The sequence below is a fragment of the Sciurus vulgaris genome (assembly GCF_902686455.1).
Source record: "Sciurus vulgaris genome assembly, contig: HiC_scaffold_611_arrow_ctg1, whole genome shotgun sequence".
NCBI classification, from domain to species: domain Eukaryota; kingdom Metazoa; phylum Chordata; class Mammalia; order Rodentia; family Sciuridae; genus Sciurus; species Sciurus vulgaris.
In genome coordinates this window covers 5,300,757-5,325,597 of record NW_027632409.1, presented here as the reverse complement: position 1 = coordinate 5,325,597, position 24,841 = coordinate 5,300,757, and the positions used below count along the sequence as shown (strand labels likewise).

General features: G+C 39.5%; 1 long non-coding RNA gene and 2 pseudogenes across 3 annotated transcripts in view; 2 read left to right on the top strand and 1 right to left on the bottom strand.

Annotated features, from left to right (window-relative positions):
* Positions 1-24,841, top strand: part of LOC306652831 — a 167,728-nt gene that overhangs the window by 42,493 nt on the left and 100,394 nt on the right. The window lies entirely within an intron of this gene.
* On the bottom strand, positions 4,906-5,723 carry LOC306652835 (phosphomannomutase 2-like; annotated as a pseudogene). Its single transcript has one exon. The product of its transcript is annotated as a phosphomannomutase 2-like (transcript).
* LOC306652834 (transmembrane protein 140-like) lies at positions 5,953-24,815 on the top strand (annotated as a pseudogene). The gene is made up of 2 exons: positions 5,953-6,061; positions 23,885-24,815. The product of its transcript is annotated as a transmembrane protein 140-like (transcript).

Sequence of the window (24,841 nt, the reverse complement as noted above, 5' to 3'; positions counted from 1 at the left end):
GCCTAGCTTTTATAGGATAGTTAGCTAATCTTAGATTTTTATTACTTCCCCTATTCCCTTCAAGATGTGGAACCTTTAGCAGTAGTAAAGACACAATTACAATAAGGAAGTTTTTGCCCCCAGGAGCTATAAACAGGCAAGTTGACTAACCACATTGGTTTGCTCATGGACTAAGAAAATACTCACTGTAAAATCTGAGGCAATCTAGGACGAACTAGACTGAGTGGGTGATCCTACACTCACACAACCTCTAGACATATGGTCTAAACAGTCTTTCTTTCCTCTTCATATCCTTTTTGGTGGTATATGTATCCTTCAATACCAGCAGAAATTTCTAATAGAAATGATTCACAGTAAAGGAACAAAACCAGGAGACAAAGGAGATAGATCCCAAGCATAAATCCTATTTATTAAACATTTTCTTTAGGTAAAAATGTTAAAAGGGGTAAGGGTATGTAAGAAACAAGTTTCAGCTTGTTTATTCTCCACCTGAAACTACTCTAATTTGAGACAAAAGCATGGATTTTCATTTCTCTGATATGAGATAATTTAATTTCAGTACAAATCATAAACTAAAAATCAATATTATTTTACTCGAGACACAGCAAGAATCAGATAATTTTACACTGTAATATGTTTTAAAATATGGGAACAACATTATTTATTTAATTATCAAATTAAAACTATCACATCTAATTATAAAAGTCCAAAGTGAAATCAAATGGGTGTAGTTGTTTTCTGATGCATACATGTGCATCTGTGCAGTCACTCACACTTACAGGTAGATTACATAGCTTTATCATGCTAGCATGAGACACATGTGGAGGACACAGAGGGCAAAACATTAATCATTTCACTTTTGAGGTTAATGTGTAAGGCAAGGAAAGGAAGCAAAGAGAAGGTAAGGTTTTCATTCCCTTTTCCATACCAAGAATACCAAGGAACATACCAGGAATTTTCCATTAACTTGTGATCCTTCTGCCTCAGCCTCCTGAGGCACAGGAAATATAGATGTGTACCACTGTACTTGGATCAGGTAATATCTTTAAAAACCTGCATAAGCTACTACTCATCTCACAGAATTTCAGTACTAATTCATCAGTTACTTTCTACATACTGTTATTAAGAATTTGGACCCTTGTTCAAAAAAGAATTATAGCAATAATTTTTACACATCCAGATGGCATGAGGGTAATCAAATATACAAAATGAAATTTTTCTTTCTTAGAGTTGCTTGAACTAACAACAGATTATTTCCACCATTGTCCCTACCTTTGTTGGAAATACTCAAAAAAGTAATAATATAGAAGACTCTCCCCCTGATTCCCAGGGATATGTTCCAAGATCCCCAATGGATATCTAAAACCATGAACACTAACACCACTCCCCAGTGATTTTTCCTAGGTAGCTTCAGTGTTTCCACAGAGTACTGGAGTTAATCCATTCTTAATATTTTATGCCCTGGTGCCTCCTTTGCATCACTATCCATTTTGGGCCACTATTAATTAAAACAAGTTTATTTGATTAAAAAAATGTGATACTGCAACAGCCTGATAACATGGATGTAGTATATACAGTTTGGAGACACTGGACAAAGGTATTGTCCTCAGAGGGATGGAAGATTTTATCCTGAGAGGCTGAGTCATTTGCCCAAGGTCATGTGCCATGATGTGTCAGAGACAGGATTCAAACCCATGCAGTCTGATTTTCAAAATCACATTCTTAACTATCATTTTCATCATTGACTCTTGAATATTTACTAGTTATATATTTCTAAAGATGTTAAGAATAGTAAGATAACAAAATTGTAATAAATCAGGGACATTTTCCATGAACAATTCAGAAATTCTATTTTTTTTAAATTCAATCAATAGATACTACTCAAAAATTTCATGACTGTCACAATTATTTATTTCTTCACAAGGCCAAAAAATGACTAAATTGTACTAAGTGCATTTATAATTTATTGAAGTTCTTAAAGAGTGTAATAGATGAATGTCAAGCACTAAATAACTAGACAGTCCACTCACAATAAAGGATCAAAGATAAGCCAAAGGCAGGTTACCAATGCCTCCTTTCTCTTCAAATTTAATTAACATGAGTACTGTTTCATATTCATTAATACAGATAATTTTTTTAAATTTAACTGAAATTTAACTCAGTAAGTTTAACCCATTTTCAGTGCTTCAAACAAGGTTATGATTTCTCTTAATGGGGTGTGGGAGGGAGGCAAGAATGGAGGAAGGAGGGACTGTATAGAGGGAAAAGAGGGGTGGGAAGATTGGATGGGAGGGAAAAATAATAGAATGAATCAAACACCATTACCCTATGTAAATGTATGATTACACAAATGGTATGCATCTACTTCATATACAATCAGAGAATCAAGATGTATCCCATTTGTTTAAAATAAAAATAAATTAAAAAAGAGAAGCTATTGGAATAGAAAATACAAAATATAATAAAATAAAAGGTAATAGAAGAATTAAGAGTGCCTTAGTTTTTCAATGTACTTGGCATGATAGATTTGAAGAGAGAATTCCAAATTCTACAAAGCACAGGCTAATAATATCTTAGATTACTAAATTGCTCAATAATGACTTCTCAATGATTTCATAGATTGAAAGAGAGGTGTTCAAAAGATCATGAGCACAGCCTTCATAAAGGTGATTTTCTAAACACCAAAATAACTCAGCTTAGACCATTCTTGAAATTGGTTCATGCATTAGGTTATAGACACCAACTATAAAATATACACATTGTGTATATCACCAGAGGACATAAATTATCTCTCAGATATAATAATTCATATCTTCTAATAAGGGGCAAATCTAGACTGAAGAAAGAAAGATCCATGTTCTCAAAAGGTAAGAAAATTCTAAGATTAAACCCTTACTTATAACTTTCCATGGTAAAACAGTGCAATACCATCAGCAAGCAATAAAACCAAGCATTAAAACATAAAAATTCATTCTGGGTGAAGCATAAACTAGTGCTTCAATGGTTGTCTAATTTTAACATTCTAATCATTTCACAGCAGATCTTTTCCCCAGGGGGCTTTTCAATTTATAAGTTTGCTGAGGGTGGAGCTGGATGTTTTCTCAACAAGGTTGTGGAGCTGAGTCTGTTATGTTCAGGTTTTACGCAAAGATAATGAATGCTATAAAGACAGGCTCCCCAGTTCCCTTCTCTCTTCTCATTTTATTTCCTCATGGCTCCCAAACTCCACCTCTATTTTGTTGACTTCTTATTCATGTCTTTTATAATGAATTCACTTTCTATTGACTCAAGACTGCTCAATAAAGCTGGAATTGGTTGAAAAGTCTGCTTCCTGGTGGCTGCATGCCACCAGGCTCTCCTGATACTTTCTCCACAGTTGCACTCTTGTGCATCTTGAGCATCTTATCTCTGTTCTTCTATGAATGTAGATTACTGAAGCTTGCATCTCTTCTCTCTAGAATCTCCTCCTAGAAGGGCTTGTCCACTAACATGGTTTCAAGTACTCCCTCCACAGTGATGAATCCCATGTCTGCTTATCCAGTCCCAGCTTTCCTGTGAGCTCTAGGACTGTGTGTATGTAAATGTCCAGTTAATCGTTCTGTGTAGGGTTTTCATATATGTCTCAAAGCCATTTGAATCCAAATTTCTTAACTTTAGAGAAATGTATACCAAAGAGCTCAAATTAGGCCCTGAATCCACTTTACACTCAACACATCTTTAAGACCTGTCCATTCTCATTTTGGCATACCTTTTTTTTATTTTTTTAATGTGCTACACTTTATTTTGAAAGGTCATTACAGTACCATTTGCAAAATCCAGCAAAGGCAAATGACAAGATGGCTGGTTCTGAAGTTGCTGAGAACACACCCACATGGGACCTAGGGCAGGCCTGCAGCTGCTGCTGGCTCACTGCCCTGCCCCATGCCATGCAATGGGGCTCACCTAGTGCTGAGCCCTGGGGTGGGGTGCAGATGCCAGAGGCTCAGATGCTGAACCCGTTCTGGGAAATCTTGGTGCTCTGGAGGCATGGGGCTTCCTTCAGTCCCAGAAGGTGGAAAGGAGGAGAGGGCAACAGAGCTTCCACCCCCAAGTGAAGGCACAGGAAGAAGCAGACACTGCAGACATTGCTCATTCCTGTACAGATGCCTGAGGAACCAGGTCCCATCAGGAGAGGGTGCCCTTGGTCAAGTCTGATGCCAGCCCCAGTGAGCTGCTCTGGTCTGCAGCAGACCCCACCTCCAGGGCAAGGCCTCTCATCTGAGAGTGGCTAGGCTGTTCAGTGTAGTGAATGCAGACACCTGAGTGCTGAGCCAGCCCAAGTGCAGACCCCATGGGTCAGTTGGTCTTGGCCAGCACTCTGGCAGGCCACTGGAGGTCTGGGCTGACAAACAGGAAGCATCCCAGCACCACCCTTGCTCAGCTCAGGAGGGCACATTATGTAGGAGGAATTTCCAGCTGCTGTCCCAGGGGTCAGTGTGGATAGCTGTCCTTTCTAATCACCATACATCCCCTTCTGGTGTCTATACTGGGGCCAAAGCACTAACAGTTATGGTTTCTCAAGATTCTTAAAGTGGGTGAGCCTAGGCACACTTTTCCTTTCTGAAATATTCCTGAATGACAAAGTTTCCAAAAACCCATGTGTACAGTGACAATGTGCCAGTATGAGGTAGGTCGTAGGCTGGGGATGGGGGACAAATTCTTTTCTTGATGAGTATTATCCCCTCCCTTCTGGATGCTTCTGGCACAGGAAGAAGGGCACAACCTGCTGGGGGTGGAGGGTGACCTTTCTGCCTAGTGTGGCCAGTGTCCACTCCACAACTGGACAGTGCAGACAGCCAGGCTGGGAGTGGGTATATGAGAAGGGGCTGTGGTTTCAGCACCAAGGGACCCCCCTCCCATCCTCCCTCAGCAGAAGAGCTCTTCACAGATCCTGCATGTGTCCTCGGGTGCCATCACAGTGTATGCCATAGTTCTCAGGTCAATGACGATCTCGTGGTCATTGCCACCTAGTATGGTTTTATCTCCAAAGAAATAAATGGTCTTATGACCATCATTTTCCACATGTCTCAGGCAATATCTCTTGTCCCATCCATCAGGAAAGACGTCAAAGCTGATCTGGTCTCCTATGGAAAACGTGAGGCCTTTGCCTGCAAACCCCTTCTGCAGATCTGCTTCAAAGGTTTGTCTTATATATTTTCTTTTTTTGCCAGCTTGTACAATTCAATGCATTCTTCCTAGCTACAGCTTCTTCCAACAGGGGACACATTCAACATCCCGTATCAGAATTCAATGAAAGTACCCCTTTTTTTGGGAAGTTTAATTTTTGCAATGTAGCTCAGGCAGTAGTTGATCAATTCTTGGATCTGTGCCTCACCCAGGTGACCTTGAATATTCTGTTTACACACTAGTTTCCCACCTTTGTACACAACCAAGCCATTTTCTGGAAACACAAAATCATATTTCTCAACTACATCATTTCCCAGTTGCTCCTGTACTTTCTCAAAGTCCAACCTGCCTACCACTCCACTTTTGATTTTCTGCCTCAATTTTTATAGAAAGTCATCCATTTCTTTGGTAATTTTCTGCCAGGGGAATGTCAGGGTCCCATCCACATTGAAGAGGCACAGTGTTGGGCTGGACACCAACATGTCCGCAGTTTCCGAGTGCACTGGACATGACACGCAGGCACTGGGTTTGGCACCATTGACGCGACCCCTTGACATAGCTTTTTGATGTGTCCACTCTGGTTCATTTCTTCTTCCCTATCTTAACCAAGGCTGCCAGTGCCAATGGACAGGATGTATGCAGAATATTTCCAAATATTATATTCCAATTTGACTCTTGCATTTCATTATTCAAAGAGCAGCCACATTTTCCTAAACCAAATGAGATCATAGCACTCCACCTGGAAGAATCCAAAACTGTTTCTCACAAAAAAAGAGCTAGGTGATCATGGCCCTGCTCCTCTCCCCTGGACACCCTCTTAATAGCAATGCAGCCACTCTGGCTTCCTTTCAGGCCTTGGAACTCACCACACTCCTGAAAACATTAGCGTCAAATGGTTTGCCCAATGTTTAGCCTCATCTCTTTGTGTCACTGGGTCCTCATTCAAATTTTGGTATAAATATTTTATCCTTAGACAGGGCTTCTCTGACCATTTGATTACATTCATGTGTGTGTTTTTCTCATGTTTCTCATTGTACCTTTATCAGATTGTGAATTTAGTGAGAACAGGAACCTGTGGAATGTGACATAAAGGAGGCATCTGACAAATAACTGTTGAAGGAAAGAGTGCCTTTTCTTTACTCCAATGAACTCAGGCCAGAAAATGGACCAATGAAATGACTAAGTGAAGTATAATGATGACCAGCAAAAAGCAAAAGAAAAGAAAAAGAGGGCTGACATCAGGTCATGGATGTTCTCAAAAGGCCATGCACTAAATATTACTTCTGTATTAAATGTTCAGAATGGACAAATCATTGAGACAAAGCCTCATGGTTTCTGTAGATAGAGAAAAGTTGTAAATGGGAAAGACTAAAAGTGGGAACAGGGTTTTCTTTCAGAGTAAAGGAAAATTTCTGATAGGCAGTGATGTACGTGCTCAACAGTTTGGATGTGCTAATAAACTACAGCTGGAACAGACCACTTCACAAGTCAATTTCACGGTGGGAAGATCACACCTCAATAAAGTTGTTATTTTAAAAAAGCACATGCCCTTTGACAGATGAATGGATAAAGAAACTCTAGTATATATACACAATGCAATACTATTCAGCCATAAAGATGAAAAATATTATGGCATTTGAGAATAAATGGATGGAATTGGACAATATCTTGCTAAGTAAAATAAGCCAAACCCAAAACAACAAAGGCCAAATGTTTTCCCTGATAAGTGGAGAATGATATATAATGAGGGTGGAGAATGAGAGAAGAATGGGGGAACTGTAGAATATATTGAAGGAAAAGAGAGGGAGGGGGTATGAAAATGGTGGAATGAGGCAAACATCATTAGCCTATGTTCATGTATAATTACACGAATGGCATGAATCTACATTGTGTAGACCAAGAAACAAAATGATGTACCCCATTTGTGTACAATGAATCAAAATGCAGTCTGTAAAAAACTAAAAGCTATATAAAAAAAAATTTAAAGTATAAGATGAACTGCTGTGAGGCACTATAACCCACTCTCAAGAACACAGGTCCTAAAGAGTGATTCCATTTTATTGATATTTTTTATCTGCAGAGCCTACTACAGAGGTGAGACTTACACACTGAATAAAGGCTGGATACTAGGGACCATCTTTGAAGAAAATACTCAAACCATTAGAAATAATTAGGCTTTTGTCACTCTGATTACAGGAAAGCATGAACCTTCATGAGACATGATTTTCCAGGTAAAAAATTTGGTAATTCACAAAGGAATCCAAGATTTGTGCCAGTATTTGATAATTATGCACACATATACATGATGAGTGGCCCAGACTCTCTGGCACACAGGAAGACATGAATGTATATTAGCTATTCTTCCTAAAACATAGCCAGTCTCATAGTCATTTAGTCCGGTTGCCTCTTCCTCATTTTTACTACCTATTTATTCCTCAAACCAAACTGAAGTTCTTCTCAATCTTGCCTATGAAATGTCTTCCAAATTTATTCCTATCTCCACTGTCCCTCCAGTTTTTGAAGTAGTGTAAAAATTTTCTCCTATCTTCCTGTTTCTTCCTTTTTTTTTTTTTTTTTTTTTTTTTTTTTTTTTTTGCGGTGCTGGGGATTGAACCCAGTGCCTTTCAAGCACTCTACCAACTAAGCTATATTCCCAGCTCATCCTTCCACTTTCTATTGAGTTCTTTATTCACATGGATATCATGTCTGAAGCAGATTAAGGTGGAACTATTCATGGCCCATTCCTCCTTTTCAGACTGCATCTATTGCCAGGTCTCTTCCTAAATATATTTTCCGTATCCTAACAGGGCAGGTATTTTAAGTCCTAAAATATACTTTGCTCTCTATCAAAATCCTGTCCCTTATCTCAGCTCAGACCAGGTGGTACTTCTTCCTCAGGATCTGCCCAGTTCCTGGATGCAAAGAACCACTCAGAACCTCAGTTCCTGCTCACTTTGTTTACTTTCCTGTTATTCACATGTCGTATATCTCTTACAGTCCCTACTGCAGAGTATTAAAAATATTTACTGCTCAGATTTGTCAAACTAAAAATATCAGCACCCAGTCTCAAATGCAAATTTGACTAGCTCCACTGGATTTCAACCTACTGGGTGCATTTCAAATTTGATAAAAATCTGTTTAAAAAGTTGGAATGGTATAGACATGTAAGCTCAAAAACCTGAATTATTCAATTGAAGAACACATTTCAATTTATTTATTTGTATTTCTGGGTCCTTGACATTCAACACTTAGCACAGTGTTTTTGACATCTATCTCTTTACTAAAATATATCTCAGTTTGAAAGCATACTTCTTCCAGAAGAGTTAGTGCCTTTTCTCCTATTTGGGATTTCTTTAATATATGCTATGGCCTGCTATAATAATTGTACATGAATGAACAATGAATGTGTGTGAATGATCATGTGCAGAATCTTCTCAGTTCTGTCAGCTGTCACCCTCAGGATTCCAGCCTACCTTTGTAAAGATCACAACAGGAAACCTGCCAGGATCACTTAAAGTTTGTTGTAGGATAAGCCTGGTTTTATTTCCTTTGCCAGTACATTAATAGTATACGTGAAAGTGGTTCATTATTTTGATAGATTACTTTTATAAGTTTGGAAGGGACATAATCATTATCTGAATGCTGAAAATCCATCAATTGCAATGTCTAGTTTCAGGAAATTCTTTCTCTAACCATGTTTTCATATTTATCATTTTAAAAATTGCTATGTTCAACTACCCTTATCATTGGAAGGGTAATAATATTTTGAAAGGTGCATAAGTGTTTTTCCTTAGTTTATGATCCAATCAGAAAAAGAGTGTCCAAGAACATATAACAAGTCAGCCATCCAGACTGGGTTGTATTATTTTTTTGGGGGGGGGAGCATCCTGCCTTTTGAATGGCACCAAGAGAAAAAACAGGTCTATTTGGTGAAATTAAAATTGAAACTCTAAATTAAGTACTTTTAAATTCAGTAATAAAGCCAGGTAAAGTGGAAGTGGACTGTAATCCTAGTAACTCAGGTCTAGGACAAGAGGATCACAATTTTGAGGCCAACCTCAGCAACTTAAAAAGACCCTCTCTCAAAATATAAAGGGCTGAGGATGGAACTCAGTGTTGGAGTGCCCGGGTCAATCACCAGCAACTCCCCTCACAACATACAATGCAATTTATTCTTCAGATTTCTAAATGTAAACTAGGAACCACTGGCCTTCAGTCATTCTCAAAATATCACCCCTGAACCAAAAGCATTATTAGGCACTTGAATGAAATATTTATGTCAGACACTAAGACCTAAGAACTCAGAAATCTTTAACACACCATCCAATTGAGTGGATGCTAATTTTCAGAACTACTGGGTGTAAATATTCCAACTCTCAGAGATCTAGATAATGTATAGAAAAACCATGAACATGAACAATACTTATTGTTGGTAATACTAGATGAGAAAATTAGCATAGTTCCAGTCATTCCCCAAGGATTTCCCAGGATGTCACCAAGACACATTTCACTCATATGGCAGAATTTTCAATAAGGAGGGGAAAGAGGCCATTCATTGTTTACAAATACTTGCTGAATTCCACAGAAATTCTGGGACCTGCCCCAGAATCACATAAATCCTTTCTGCTCTACTCATTTCCAGCATTCTCCTGTTCAAGGCTTGTGACTTTCAGACAATGAGGCCTTTAATCTCCTCACCAAATATTAGGATTCCTAGGCTAAAGCTTTTTTAAAGTACTAGATTTGCTCATTGCTGATTTTACTTGCAATTACTAGTTTTTGCTTTCCTGCCCATGTTAAAATGTTTAAAAATCAATGTATTTTTGTGTGTGACAAAAGCTTGATTTTATGTGAAAGGAATAAGAATCAGGGGAAAGAAAGAAACCCAATTGCTCCAAGGACATAGTCACTTCATGACACCCTAACTCCAGTAGTAAGCCAGAGAAGCAAGATAGCAATTAGAATCACTTTAGCTTACCATTCTTCCAATGAAACCCTAAATCTCATCGTGTACATCAGGCTTCTGGCACAGAGATGGTACTTGGCATATATAATTTTGACAAGCAAAATGATCAACTCAAAAGCTAAGACTTGATTTTTTTAACACTTACATTTCTTGACATTTCTTTATGAATTCTTTGGCATCTTTTCATTTAGAGAGTCACTGATAATTTCTCTTATCATTTGTACTCCAGCCAACAAGCTAGATACTGGGAGACACCATGGGGAACAGGATGCAGTTGCAGTCTTGAGGGCCCACAGACTACTGAAGTTTGCCAGATGAACAAGCAAAATGCTAAGTGCTACAGTTATTTAATAATAATAAATATATTATAATAAATATAATGGGAGCCAAAGAACCTCAACTAACTTGAATTGAACCACGCTGGGGATACAGGATGCAGGGTGGATGAGACAAGGCTAGAATCAGGCAGGGGGAGTTTGCACTGTGTCTACACCTGCTTCATTCCTGTGCCTGGGATTTTTTCTTCCTAAACCCACATATCAAAACAATAGCAACATGGGTGGGTGAGGAACACTCTTTTGGTATGAAAGAAAAAAATTATCAATATCCACATGATAGAAAGTGATAATACTGCAAAATTCTAGCATGTAAGTGAATAATAAGGCTCTCCTAATTCAGAGGTTTCTGCAAGGTAAAGCAACTAAGTTTTTATTATTCTTTAATCCAATGCCCTGGCTGCTTTTTCTTTCTTTCTTTCTTTCTTTCTTTCTTTCTTTCTTTCTTTCTTTCTTTCTTTCTTTCTTTCTTTCTTTCTTTCTTTCTTTCATCACAGAAAAAGAAGAATTTGATTATAATTTAGAAGTATGCAGGTGACTTTTGTATTCCAGTAGAGGAAATGTGTTGCTATTTTTACTTTTGAATTCATTTAGAATCAATCAGTACTTTGAGTAACTGGATCATGTTTTCTTCTTAAGTTTTATACTTTCCTAAAAATATTTTCAGTTTTCATAGTCAAATTAAAATATACAAAATACTTCAAGAATTACTTGTTGCACTTAGAGACAGTTGACGTATGTACACCATTTCTGCCTCAAAAAAAGTCTTCTCTAAAAGGGTGTGCAATCTTGTCCATATGAACACCCTTTTTAAAATCAATATATTTACCAAATATGAGACAGAAGCCACCATCTTAAGTCTCTGCAGAATTGAGAGAATGGGTGTCCCTTAGAAGTTATATGTTTACAAGTTCATTTCCAAACACTCACCTGGAACAGAGTATTTGACTCTTTCAGTATGCAGGACTCAGTGAAGCTACAGGACTAAATCTGTTCCCAAAATGTAAGCTAGCCAGTAGTGGACTAGGGGTCAGAAGCAATCCATTTGGTGCCTTGGAAGTAAAGGACAAAGATAGTTCTTGATAGAGGTTCACCTGACTCTAGTGTGATCAACAGAGCAGCACAGATGTTACATTCCCTCCTGTGGACCAAGAAGCAAACCCCACCATCTTAGTAAACCTGCACAACTTATTTGTGCAAAATTTAAACAGCTCATTTCTCTTCTATACTAATACTTATCAACTTATAATGGAAAAACATTTTGATATTCTGGTGGAAAACTCATTTGTAGCAACTTCTGTCCAAAATATCTCTTCAACTTGCTCCCCCTCCAAAATTAAAGAAAGTTTAGTTTACTGACAAAATGGGATCTCAGGAAAGGACTTTCTTTCTTTCTTTCTTTCTTTCTTTCTTTCTTTCTTTCTTTCTTTCTTTCTTTCTCTCTTTCTCTTTGGAATTGTTTTTCTACAGTAGACACTCTACTTAGGTTATAAACACACAAAGCACACATACACATTTTAAAATTATGTCTTTGCACCTTCCATTATTGACCATCCCTGTAATAGCTTAGAATCTGCTGTTAAAATACCCTGTAGCAGCTTCTTAAATAGCTCTGAACTTGTTTTCAGATTTCACTCTGGATTTCAAAATTCAGCACCCTGGCAATGGTGAAGTCTATATGTGGTGATTTTTGTCAGGTTGGATGAAGACTCAATACTCCTGAGTCTCTCAGGAGAGTGCCACTCTGGCATTTGCTTTCATGCAGGCAGCAGAAGACCTGGACCACAAGCCAGAAAGAGGACAAGAAACAGGATTCTCTGCCTGTTAAATCTGCTGGGCTTTTATTCTCAGCAGAGGCAAACTCCCCAGGCCAGGATGGCTTTGCAGCTCTGGTGACTAGGAGTCCCTCTGTGCATTGTGCTGTCAATACAGTGTTTTCTGTAAGAACCACAGTGAAAGTGCCAGCATTTTGGACTGCATCATTATGGTCATCAACATGTTATTTTTCCCTAGAATTAGTCTAAGCAATTTCATTAATTATCAAGAGCATTTGGGCTTAAACATGAAATGAAATGTCTGCTCTCCTCAATGGAACAGAAACAAACATCTAAATCTCTTTGAACATGAAATGCTGAAAGGAAACAAGCTTATACCAAATCCCTTGACTCTGGCATTTCCTACATATTTAATGACCTATGAGGTTACTAGGGTAAATACATGTTTTGAGTAAGCTTCTCATTTGTTTCAGGCAAGGCAGTTTTGCAAGTATGCCAGGACCACTGGCCTAACTGTTGAGAATTAACTGTTCAGCATGAGTTGTGCCAGGCTCAGAACCAAACTTACCAGCTAGGAAACCTCAGGAAAGCTACCTAACTTCTCTGAGCCTCAATTTCAACATCTGTAAAATGGGGAGAATAAACCATACCTACATTACAGATTTGCTGGGAAGAATAAATTGGACGATCTATCTAAACCCTGTAGAAGTGTCCACCACACAGGATGTTGAACAAGTCATAGCAACTACACTCACACCTAGTGCTTTTTAAATGTGTTTGAATGAATAAATAAATCAGTAATTAAAGTGGACATTACTAACTGCATTTCATCTATTTATGGATAAGAACTTCAATTATATATTGAGAAGTACTTAATGCTCTGAAACAGATGGACAAAACTGAATTAGCAGTGCTTTCAGGCTCAAATTCACAGGTTCACGTGACCCAAGAACTAGTATTTGCATGTTACTTCAGAGCCAGGTTCCAAACACAGTATGTTACATTAATATTTAATTACCAGGGTATTTAGGATCTCCTGGTTCATCCACCAATGAAGGCTTCTCAAAGTCTAAGAAAATAGTCCTCAGTCTGGCAGGGTGGTGCACTTGCCTGTAATGTCAGCAACCTGGGAGGCTGAGGCAGAAGGATAACAAGATTGATGCTAACCTCTGAAATTTAGGAGTACCCTGAGCAATTTAGTGAGACCCTGTCTCAATACTTCCACTACTACTACTACAACAACAACTACTACTACTACTAATAATAATAATGATAATAACAATAATAATAATAATGAACAAGGGATGTAGCTCTCAGTGGTAAAGTGTCCTGGGTTCAATGTTCAGTATCAAAATAAAAGACAGTTTTCAAAAGCACAAAAGAGCTAACTTTCTCTCAAACAAGATCAAAAATACCCACCTATTACTCTCTAATCCTTGAGTTAATAATTAAAGAGTTAGGATTCAGATTTCCATTGTCTAAAATCAGTACCTCCAACTGTCTGGACATAGAAGCTGCACATTGCTGTCCAAGAGATAAATACCTCAGAATCCACTACGTTCCTCAATATGTTTGAAATGCCTTCTACAATGTATGCAAATAAACATTGTGAATTGACATCTCCCACTCCTCCCACACATCTCTGTTCTCCGTAGGGACCCTGTAGCCTTAAAGAGTTATTTGGTTACTTTTAAAAGGAAAATTCCTATAAATCCCGCAGTGAGTAATTTCTGGAAGAGTGTGAGCTTTTATAACCTCTCCCCATGGGCTTGGGGAGCCAGGCAGGCAAGCCTGACTGAGGGAAAGTGCTAAAGAAAGGAGCCACAAGCAAAACTCATGCTTTCACTTTCACTTCCTCTACCCATAATGCTTGTTTAAACAAGTGGCCATAGGGAGCTCGTGATCCTGCAGGCTGTCAGGGAAGGAAGCACCTGAGCATTTATTTGCAAAGGGAAGGACCCTCCTACCAGGAACTCACTTTTCATCTCCACTTAATTTTCTACTTAATACTTAGTCAACTAAAATCCCACACGTTGGTCAAACAAGGTGAGTTGGCCTTGTCTGTATGTGTCCACCTGGGCCCTTGCTCATGACCCTTTGACAGGATCAAGTCTTGCGATGCCCTCTTTCCTACTCTTACCTCCTTTTGCCCATCTAAATGCCATCTTCTCAAAGGAGGTATTCCTCATCTTCCTCAACTAGACAGACTTTCTCTCCCTGTTGTGTCTTTAGAACACAGCATAAACCCTTTTTTCCCTTAACTTTGAGCATGCTCCACCTCATTTTATGGTAATTTACTTAACTTTCTGCTACCACTTTCTGTAGTCTTTATTCTCCTATAGTACTCAGAACTCAATACTTGATGGACTGAATCCATGAACAAATCTGAGTGTGTCTCATACTGTCCCCTCACCCTTCACTGGCTTCTCCATTTCCAATGCCCTTATTCAAACTTGAACTCATCATCATCTTTCTTCATCCATTGTTTCTTAAACTTTATTTTTTGTCAACTGTATCATTTATCCCCTCCATGAACACTGAGAGTACAAGTATGTTTCAGGTGCTACAAACAAGTTTAAAACAAGGTGTGATCACTGTGCTCATGGCTCTGTCCACCACCCCATGTCTCAGTTGCCATGATGCATAATGCCATGGCCTCTGAATCTTCCTGGAATTTATGCTCCTGGGTATCCCCTCATTTCAATTCCTTCTGTACTCAACCACTATCACTTTAGATAAGGTATCCTCACACCTACCTAACCCAGTCCACCTTCCTCCATTTCCCCTTTTCCATCATATCTATGCACTGCCACCAAATCATTACCTTAAAACAGCATATTCATTCAAAAGTCACAGTTTCAGGGGAAAAAAAATGTCAGAATCCGTAGCCTCAGTTCTATATGCCCCCTTGATCTGGTTTTGGATACTCCAAAACTACCCCTTGTGAGCATCACTTTACTTGTTTTATCCTGAGCTCATCTATCATACACAGAGAACCATAGAATTTCAAACTACCAGTCTTTCAACAACTCATCCCACAACTTCCCTGACAACCCACCCCATAGTTCCCTGGGCTGCACACCCTCTGAGTGACTGTATCCACTTCCATGATTTTAACTGTCCCTCACATGTTCATGACTCTCTAACTTCTCATCAGCTCCAAACTCTCCTTTCCAGCTCCGCCTGGATACTTACACCCAAATGTCCTACAGCATCCTCAAACTCAATACTGTCTTAACAAATAAGTCCCATGAACAAGTATATGAATAAAGCCTACATGAATTCTTGTCCCCTAACTCCAATACATAATTCTACCAATATCCTCAGTATGGATCTGTACCAAATCAGCCCAGAGCAGGCTTTTACACTTTAAAGTACAGCATCACCAATTCTAATCAGTGAGGCACCAAGCTCCGAGGGTTTTACTATTCTCTGTGTTATTATAGCATCCAAGACAAAAGTGTAATGTGCCAAATTCTCAATAGAAAAACAGAAGAAAAAAAATTTTTAAAACAATGATTTCCTTGGCGTTAGACCCACCTAGAAAAAAAAATAATACATTATTTAATGATATATTCATGACCACAGTTTCCCTGTTGCAATCCTAATTAAGCAAAAGCAATGCTTAAAGACACAATATGGAACCCAGGACAGTCAATGAAAGCCCAAAATTGAGAACCCATGGAAACAATGCCCACAGACATTACCTTCTGGCCTCAGGTTATCAAGGTGCAGTGAGTCAGTACAGGCCACATCTGTCACTTCTCGGGTTCTTGTATCTGTACCTGTGCACTCAGGGTATGGTAATTCTGACAAAAATGCTGGGACTTTGGAGCTACTTGGTTGGTCTCAGGTGCAAGACTGCAGTTCATATTTGAAGGACAAAACCCCAAGTGGCATGGAACCCTGTGTCTGACTAGGAATGGTCCATTCAATTAATTGCTTTATTTCTGATGGGATTCTTCCAGAGAAGTAGGATATAGACCATCATGTTTTCATGGTTTGAATGGCTAACTCCTGTACTATTTCAGTTACTGGGCATGTTTGGGTCCTTTTGTTTCTTGTGGAGTCTTCTGGGAATGTGCACTCTTGTTTCCAGACAGTGCTCTGTTTCTTACCTCTCTGATTACTCCCAGGTGAGGTTCACTAGGAGCAGTCCTGGACAGGAGGAAATTCTCTAACACCTGAAGATGTATCTTCTTCTTCATGGGCCTTCTACAGAGCCAGCTGTGGCCCCACCACAGCCGAGGACTCTAATGATGACTCAGAGCTGAAGTCATGAGTGTCCAGTCTATGCTGTGGCACTGGTAACAGAGCCCCATTCTGGCCATGTGCTTGGGCCACAGGTGCTGACCACATACTTGGGGAACCAGTTGAACTTTATTTCCTCTCTGAAGTACTTCCTGAAGCATGGAAACCAGATCCCCTCTGAGGTACACAGTATCTTCAGGAGAGAGGTGGATGCTTCTGTAGATTGCAGAACAATGTGGCTCTCAGAAGTTCAAAGTGAGTCATCCATATTATCATACATGTATAGGGACACATCATATACAACACTGTGAATATTTTAAAGACTTGTCATGTGAGTTTTCTTTGCTTTCCAATAGTGAGAGGAGTAAAAACCTCTTGATATAACATCCTCACCCACAGTTGTAAGCCTACTATTTTAACTTTGCTAATTACACAACATGCTTTTCTGGTAATGGAATGCTGCACAAGTAGCATTTATGTTCAAATGAAATCCATTTTCATGATATTTTTTAAATGCAATATGTGCACCAAGTGTTTGCAAATTACACTGAGTGAAATGAATGTAGGCATGAAAGAAAACTCATACCAAAAATAGCCCATTATACTCCAAAACTAAAATTTAAGAAAACTAAATATATTCCAGAAGGAAAACATAAAAATCAATGTGATCTTAGACTTAATGTTGTGTGTGTGTGCGTGTGTGTGTGTGTGTGTGTTCATGTACTGGGGATCAAACACATGGCCTCACACATAATGGATCATTTCTCTAAGACAGAGTGAAAATCTGTCCCTTGGTCGTTAGTTTTAACACATGCTACCTAAGGCCAATGGACAGAAGAAATATACTGATAACATGGACTTAAAAATTTAACATTTTTTTCCAACTGAAGTGTTGCATACCTATGATACCAATTGCCCAAAAGTCTGAGGCAGAAGGATTGCAAATTTGAGACCAGCCTTAAGGAGACACTGTCTCAAATAAAAATACCAAAACAAGAACAAAGAAAGAGCTAGGGATGTGACTCAGTGACTACTCATCCTTGGGTTCAATCTCCAATGTCCAAAAGTAGATATCTGACCAGACACCTGAACAAGAAAGTAAAGAATCAGAAAATAGTTATACTCATTGAAGCTCACTATCTTATCATGTTAGAAAATAATAAATTAAAACAATAGTAGCTTGGCACTGCAATTACCACTGGTAAACTCTAAGAAGTCATTACACTGAAAAAGTAGGATATGGAACACCAGCATTTTCAGGCATTGTTGGAAAGACACATTATGCAGTCACTTTTGAAGATGGTGTGTCAGTGCCTTCTAAGGCAAATCAAGTTTAATCTCTGACCCAACTCTGTGCCCATAATTAATCTGCATTTGGAAACATGCTCTGAAAAAGCATGCCTAACCAAAACTACCACACAATTATACACATCAGATCTATGATGCTGATTAGATAAAATATCCAAACACTTTTCTGCAGGTGAATGCACAACCCATCCACAATAGAAAGAAATAAATCACAAAGTTACAAATAAATACAGATGCATTCTACCTATTGTGCTGTTAAGTGCAATAAAATCAACTGAAGAGACAAGATGCTATATGGCCCACCTTTGATGACATTCTATAAAAGACAAAATTATGGTCAAATGACAAGGTTCACAGGATGAGGCTTGGCAGGGTCCCCAGTGCAACAGACTCTGCCCACATGGAGTTGGGGTGCAACACTCTCCTTAAGCTTGCTTGTGTACAGCAATTCAAAAACTCTGTGACCACATCTTGTACAGACATTTGTGAAGACTTAATCATTTAGGCCTGATGGGTATTAATTCAATCTCTAGCTTCTTTCCTCAACTTAGGTGAGGAAAGAAAAGTTCCAAAATTTTTGTCAGGGCTTCATCTTCCTCATGATCACTCTCAATCCTGAAACTACACTACAGATCCAACAAGAGTCCTTATTAGAGCAAAATACCTTCCTATCACCCTAAACATTCCACAAGATATAGGAGCTACTTTTGATAAATAACTTGTAGAAGCTGAATCCTCAATTACAAATGGTCAGGGTAGATTATTTGATACCAACTTGATGGGATAGATTTGTCAATATTGTGCCATTGGTATAGATTTGTCGATATTGACTTTGGAATAGATTCATGAATATTAACTTGTTAGAATAGGTATTTCAATATTTACTCATCAGGGTATTTTCACTGATATCACCTCGATGAGGTAGATTTGTTGCATTGGTTCATTGGTGTACATTTTTTGATATTGACTATTGGTGTAGATGCTTCAGTGTAGATTATCAGTTTTTACTCATCACTGTACATTCATCAAATTTGAATAAACAGGGAAGATTTGTTGGTATTGACCCAGTGTACTTTCATTAATATCAAATTGTGTAGATTCATCAATTTGTGACATCATTGTAGATTCATTGATATTGATTCAACTGTGTAGATTCATCACGTCAAAACATCTGTGTAGATCCATCAATGCAAATTTGTCAATTTTATTACTTCACTGTAGATTTGTTGATATCAGTTTGTCAATATTGATTCATCAATTTGGGTTCGTTGATATCAACTCATTGGTAGAGATTCATCCATATTGATTGGTCAGTATAGGTCATCAATATTGACCAGTTGGGTAGATTTATTGATATCGACTGGTTGGTGTAGTTTTGTTGATATTGTCCCTTGGTGTAGATTCATCAATATCAACTAGTCAGTATGTATTCATTGTTATCAACTCTTTGGTATCGATTCATCATTATCAACTCATTGAAGTAGATGTGTCCATATCAACTTGTGGATTCATTAATATTGAGTGGTCAATGTAGATTCATCAACAGTGACCAGGTGGGGTAGATTTGCCCATCTCAGCACATCAAGGTAGATTCATAGATATCAAACTATAGAGGCTGATTCATCAGTATCCACCCAGCAGGGTAGATTCATTGATATCCACCCATCAGGTATATTCATTCATATCCACTTATTAGGTAGATTCATTAATATTGTCTCTTCAGGGTAGATTGATCAATATTGATTCAAAGGGGTAGATTTGTCAATATCAACTCTAAGGGGTAGAATTGTCCATTTTGATTTGATGTGAGGGATTCACCAATATCAACCCATCAGTGTAGATTCATTGATATTCACACTTAAGAGTAGATTCATTTATATGGATCCATAGGTGAGATTCATTGATATCTACCAGTTGGGGTAGATTTATTGATATAGACCCTTTGGTGTAGATTCATCAATATTGATTCATCTAAGTAGATTTGATCCTATCAACCCAACTTGATAGATTCCTCAATATTAACTTGAGTGGTTTGAGTCATTGATATAAATTTGACTGCTTAGATTTGTCAAAATTGACTTGGTGTAGATTCAGCAAAAGAATAACCCTTCATAAAAGAAGAAATATAGGTGGTCATTACTTGAAAATATTGAACTTTACTAACTCTGAATGAAAATAACAAGTCATCTGTCACTAAGACTAAAGTACTCAAGAATATGCAATTCTAGGGAACAAGCATTCTTGCAGACAATGGCACATGCCTGTAGTTCTAGCTCTTGGGAGGCTGAGGCAGGATGACAATTTGAGCCCAAGAGTTCAAGGCCAGCCTGGTACAGAATAGTGACACCATTACTCTGGAACAAAAAATAAAAAAATAAAGCTGGGAGAAAAATTTAAAAAAACAGATAAGCATTCTCTTACACTGCTGCTGGGAGCATAAATTGATTCACATAGTCACAATATCATTATATTATTATAAAATAATGGTATAAAATACAGTTTATAAACACTTTAAGCTCTGATATCACTATATGAAGCCCTTAAAAGTGTCATTTAGGAAACATTTCTAGAATATATGGAAACATTTATTTTACAATGATGTTCACAAAGTGGAATGCAAACGTATATTTATGTGATCCTAACTTATAAAACAACCTTACAGAGTGCCAAGAGTGGCTATTTCTATGACCATGAGTTACAGATGGGTTTTAGTCTTTTTTCTACATTTTCAAATATTTTCTAGTTTTCAGCAACTGGCATGTATTACTTATAAACAGGAAAATGTTCATCTAAAAATGGTTACAATGACTCAGCAGTCTACCCTTTTGCCCTTTGAAGGAAGCACTGGCTGGTCATTAAAAGGAATTAAAAAGCTCATCGTCATGAGAACATGATCACCAGGATTGTTTAAAAAATGAAAAAAAAAAAAAAAAGGACGGACTTTGGGGCAGGGAAAACAGTGAGTGTCACAGGTTTCCAACTGTGTATCTTGACACTGTCATGTGAATGTTTAGGAAAAGACCAGCCTCTAACCTGCCTGGACCCGGTTCCTAAAGTCTGCATATTTCCAGTAGGAAGCACAAATGGACCATCCCAGTACTGTGCTGGGAATGTGTGGGACAAGAAGATGGCATCTCACTCAAGAAACTCCACTGTCTGGTTACAATGTGGACATAACACATGTCAGTGAAATACAAGGACACCAAGCACATTTTCATTTATTCATTCATTCCAAAAAAAAAAAAAAAAAAGTTCCTCTTTCCTCTTGTGTCCATGATGAAGACCATCCAGGAATGCTCAGGAAGCACAGAAGGTTTTAGAGAGGCAGTCAGGTGGGACTTTGGGAGTTGGGGAGTGGCTGAGGGTAGATGCAGCCTGAGCAGATGCTGGGCCACACAAAGCGACAATGGAGGACAGAGAGGAGCTGCGGCTCAGTGGAAGACTGCAATTTTAAATTCTAAGTGGAAGCAGATGGCAGAGAGTCTCCAGCCCTGGCCATGGGAGCAGAACTTGACTGCACACATACAGAGGTGAGGAGGAGAAGCAAGCCACCTCCTCCACACGCCTGCATTTCTTGGCTCCAGTTTTATTTTGCTTCATTCTCCATCTGAAACCTCTAAAAGTCCACTGGGGGAAAAAAATAAAAAGTTAAAAACAGGCTCCCTGCCTGTGGCAGGAGCTGCAGTGTGAGGTGGCTGACAAACACTCTTTTCTGAACAGCCATGAAATTTTTGTTAAGTTGTGCTCTGTCTTCAAGTCAAAAATGTTTGATGATAATGGTGTTTCAATTGAACTAGGATTCAAACCGGATAAATGGGAGGGTACATTTAAACAGTACCCCATCTCCTATCCTGCTTTGTTCATGGGTTTTATTTTCTGTAGCACAGCAGTGTAGATCAGGTCTCCACCCTAGAAATCCATCCACTTCCTCAAATACCAAAACCCATTACAAATGTAAGTGTAGGCTGTTATTAAATTTGCTAAGTATGAAAAACCATGCAAAATACCTTGGGAATGTTCTGGAGGGAAGGAAGGCACAGGCTGGAGCTGTTATGTCTTGAGGCTGGCTGGAGGGGCAAGGGCTACTGATGGGGAGGGATCATGCTGATGAAAGCCTAGGAGCCACAGTTCCTCAGCAGCCATGCTATTCCTTGGACATTATTGTCTCTTTGGTTCCTAAAAGTTGGATTACATGGCCTCATTTTCTGTAGAACATTGGAAACTGAATAAAACAGACAATTGAGATTCCATTCCAATTTGGGAGCAGAGCAGGCTGTTCAGGGCTGCCCAGTACCTGGGGAGGCAGCACAGATTCAGGTGCTTGCTGTCCTGACAAGGGCTTGCTCACCACCATGTCTCTCTCTTTACAATGGTCTGATGAATCCCTATTCTCATTTCTAGGTCCTTTGAATGCAGCTGCCCTTGCTGTGAGCCTTGTTCCACTTGGTCCCTTTCTGATTTTGCAGAACTAATGTGTCAAATAGAATCAGGTGGCTGTGGGAAAGGGGGGGCTGCTCCCCACAGGCCCCTGAGGAGCTGATCCCTAGGGTCTCTGGGTTCCTCCCCAGTTCACCAGTGGCTACCACACACTTCACTGCTGGACCCCACCTGGCAAGCCTCACAGGGCACCACTAGGTATCAGGGCACCAGTTGGTATCTGGTCTCCAGTGCATGCATCACACAGATTGCAGCTATGCATCCCTCTCCACTCTTGATGTAAAAAGCTGGTTTACTTATGTGGAAAATGGACATAGATGAAGCCCCAGGATACAGGCTACTGTTTCAGAGGCCAATTTGAATACACTCTTCTGAGCAAAATAGTAGAAATAATTTTTTTTTTTCAAATAATGAGTATAATGAAATGGGCACTTTTTATTTTTTGAAAATCTTATTTAGTTGTTGATGAACCTTTATTTCATTATTTAACTTACTCATATGTGGTGCTGAGAAATGCACCCAGTGCCTCACACATGCTAGGTAAGCGCTCTTACCACTGAGCCACAATCCCAGCCCCTGGGTGCTTTTATATACACCTAGAAGGACTGCAATTAGCAAGTTCCAACAGGTCAATTTGGCAAGATGCTGCAGGATCACTATGATGTGCTTATCTTGACTGTGATGGCCCTTCTAGATATCTAACCCAAGGAAAAATCAGATTCCAAACAAGATTCCTACAAGCATCTTCACTATCACAATGGTGAAAAATGTAGATGACTTGTCAAATGCTAGTGTAATTGTTAACTCCATAACACGGACTTTTCAGTGAAAAAAGTGTTATGTTCAACACAATGGTTATTTTAAAATACATCAACATATAGGAAAATATTACTGAAATATTAACAGTGGTTGGTTCTATGTGTGTGATGGGATAAAAGGGCTTTTTTTTTTCTTTTAAAACATTTTCTAAATGTCCTAGAACTAGTATATATCACTGTTGTTTTCAGAAAAAAAATTTTAGATGTTTTCAAAGTAATGAGTGCTGGCATGGAATTTCATTAGCAGGTGACATCATGTATGTCCCAGTACTGAGTTCTCAAAACAGGCAAGTTACATTAGAGAGAAAGGCTGGCAGTGGTCCTTGGCCTAGGTTCACATCCCAGTGTTTCAGAGCTTTCAAAATACACCAATGCCCATGCCAAGTGCAGAAGGGCAGATTCAATTGATGTGTGGCTTTTATGGCTCTCTGGGTGGTTGCCACTATAGCTACAGTGAGAGCCATGGCTCCACAGTTCTTCCATACCTTCCTCCACCTTCAGGACCCTGCTGACAGTGACCCTTGTCCTCCACTATTAAACCCACCCACTGTAAGGATGAGAAGTTTCCTCAGGAGTGCTTCCAACAGCTTCTGGCATTTAGGCTGTAGAAAATCCTTTAACTGAAGGGCATTTCAGTGGGGACATTTCAGGCCTTCACAGCAGTCTGGAAGAGACTTTTCCTCCTGACCTCAAACCCAAGGGGCAGATGATCACTCATGAGTGGGTCCTGGCTGTAGGTTTCCTGGGACTTCCTGTCCTGGTAGGGTGGGTTAGGACAAGTTTGCCAAAGAAAGACTGTGAGCCTGTGAAGATGGAGGGTGTGAGCAGAGGGAGAGCTGGACACTCACTGGTGGGATTTCCCTTCAGGTCCCCTGCAAAGCGGGGGAGTGCTGGCCATCCCCAGGCCCCTGCAGGGCGACCATCTGCTCTTCATGGACATCATGATCCTGGTGGTTGTGGTCATCTCCCTGCTGTTCTATGCTCTCCTCTGGAAGGCTGCCAAACTTGCTGACCTGCCCAACCTGAGAAATGGCTTCTAGAACTTCTGCCTGTGGAATGAGGACATGGGGTCCCTCCAGTGTCTCCACTTCCCTGAGCTGGAGGCCTGGGGTGTGTCTCAGGTTGGTATGTATGGTGCCCTGGTCCTCACACTCTTTGTCCCCCTGACTCTCCTCCTCACCTAGTATGATGGTGATGAGGGGGAGTGGCAGCTGGCAGTGAGCTTATTGGCAGTGTCCTCCATGCTGCTAGCTGGTGGCTTGGGCCTCTTCCTCTCCTATGTATGGAGGTGGGTCAACCTCTCTCTCCTGGGGCCTGGCTTCCTAGCTTTGGTCTGGCCCAGACTTTATGTGTTCTTTTACTTATTGCCATGGTTGTGTTCCCTCCAAGGGCCAAGAAGGACAAGTGCCAGCTGGAGAGCTGTTAGACCTACCTAAAGGCCTAAGTGATCATGAGGACTAGTTCTCACTATGCTCAGAGAAGAGTCAGAAAACCAGAGGCTGGCATGTCTCCTCCACCACCTTCTTTCATAGCTAATGCTGCTCTTGAGCTCCAGGAGATGGAACTCTGCAGAGCAGGTGGGACCCCAGTGTCAAGGAGACCAAGGCAGTAAAGACAGGGCCACCTGTGGCTTCTTAGTGTAGGATTGTCTCTACATTAGGACTTCTGAGGATGTCATAAAATCACATGCATAATTGCCACATGAATTCCTGTTTTATTTAACTCATCTGGGCAGTTCTTCCTCTAGCTTCATGAGGGTATGGAGCCAGATCTTCAGGTTGATCT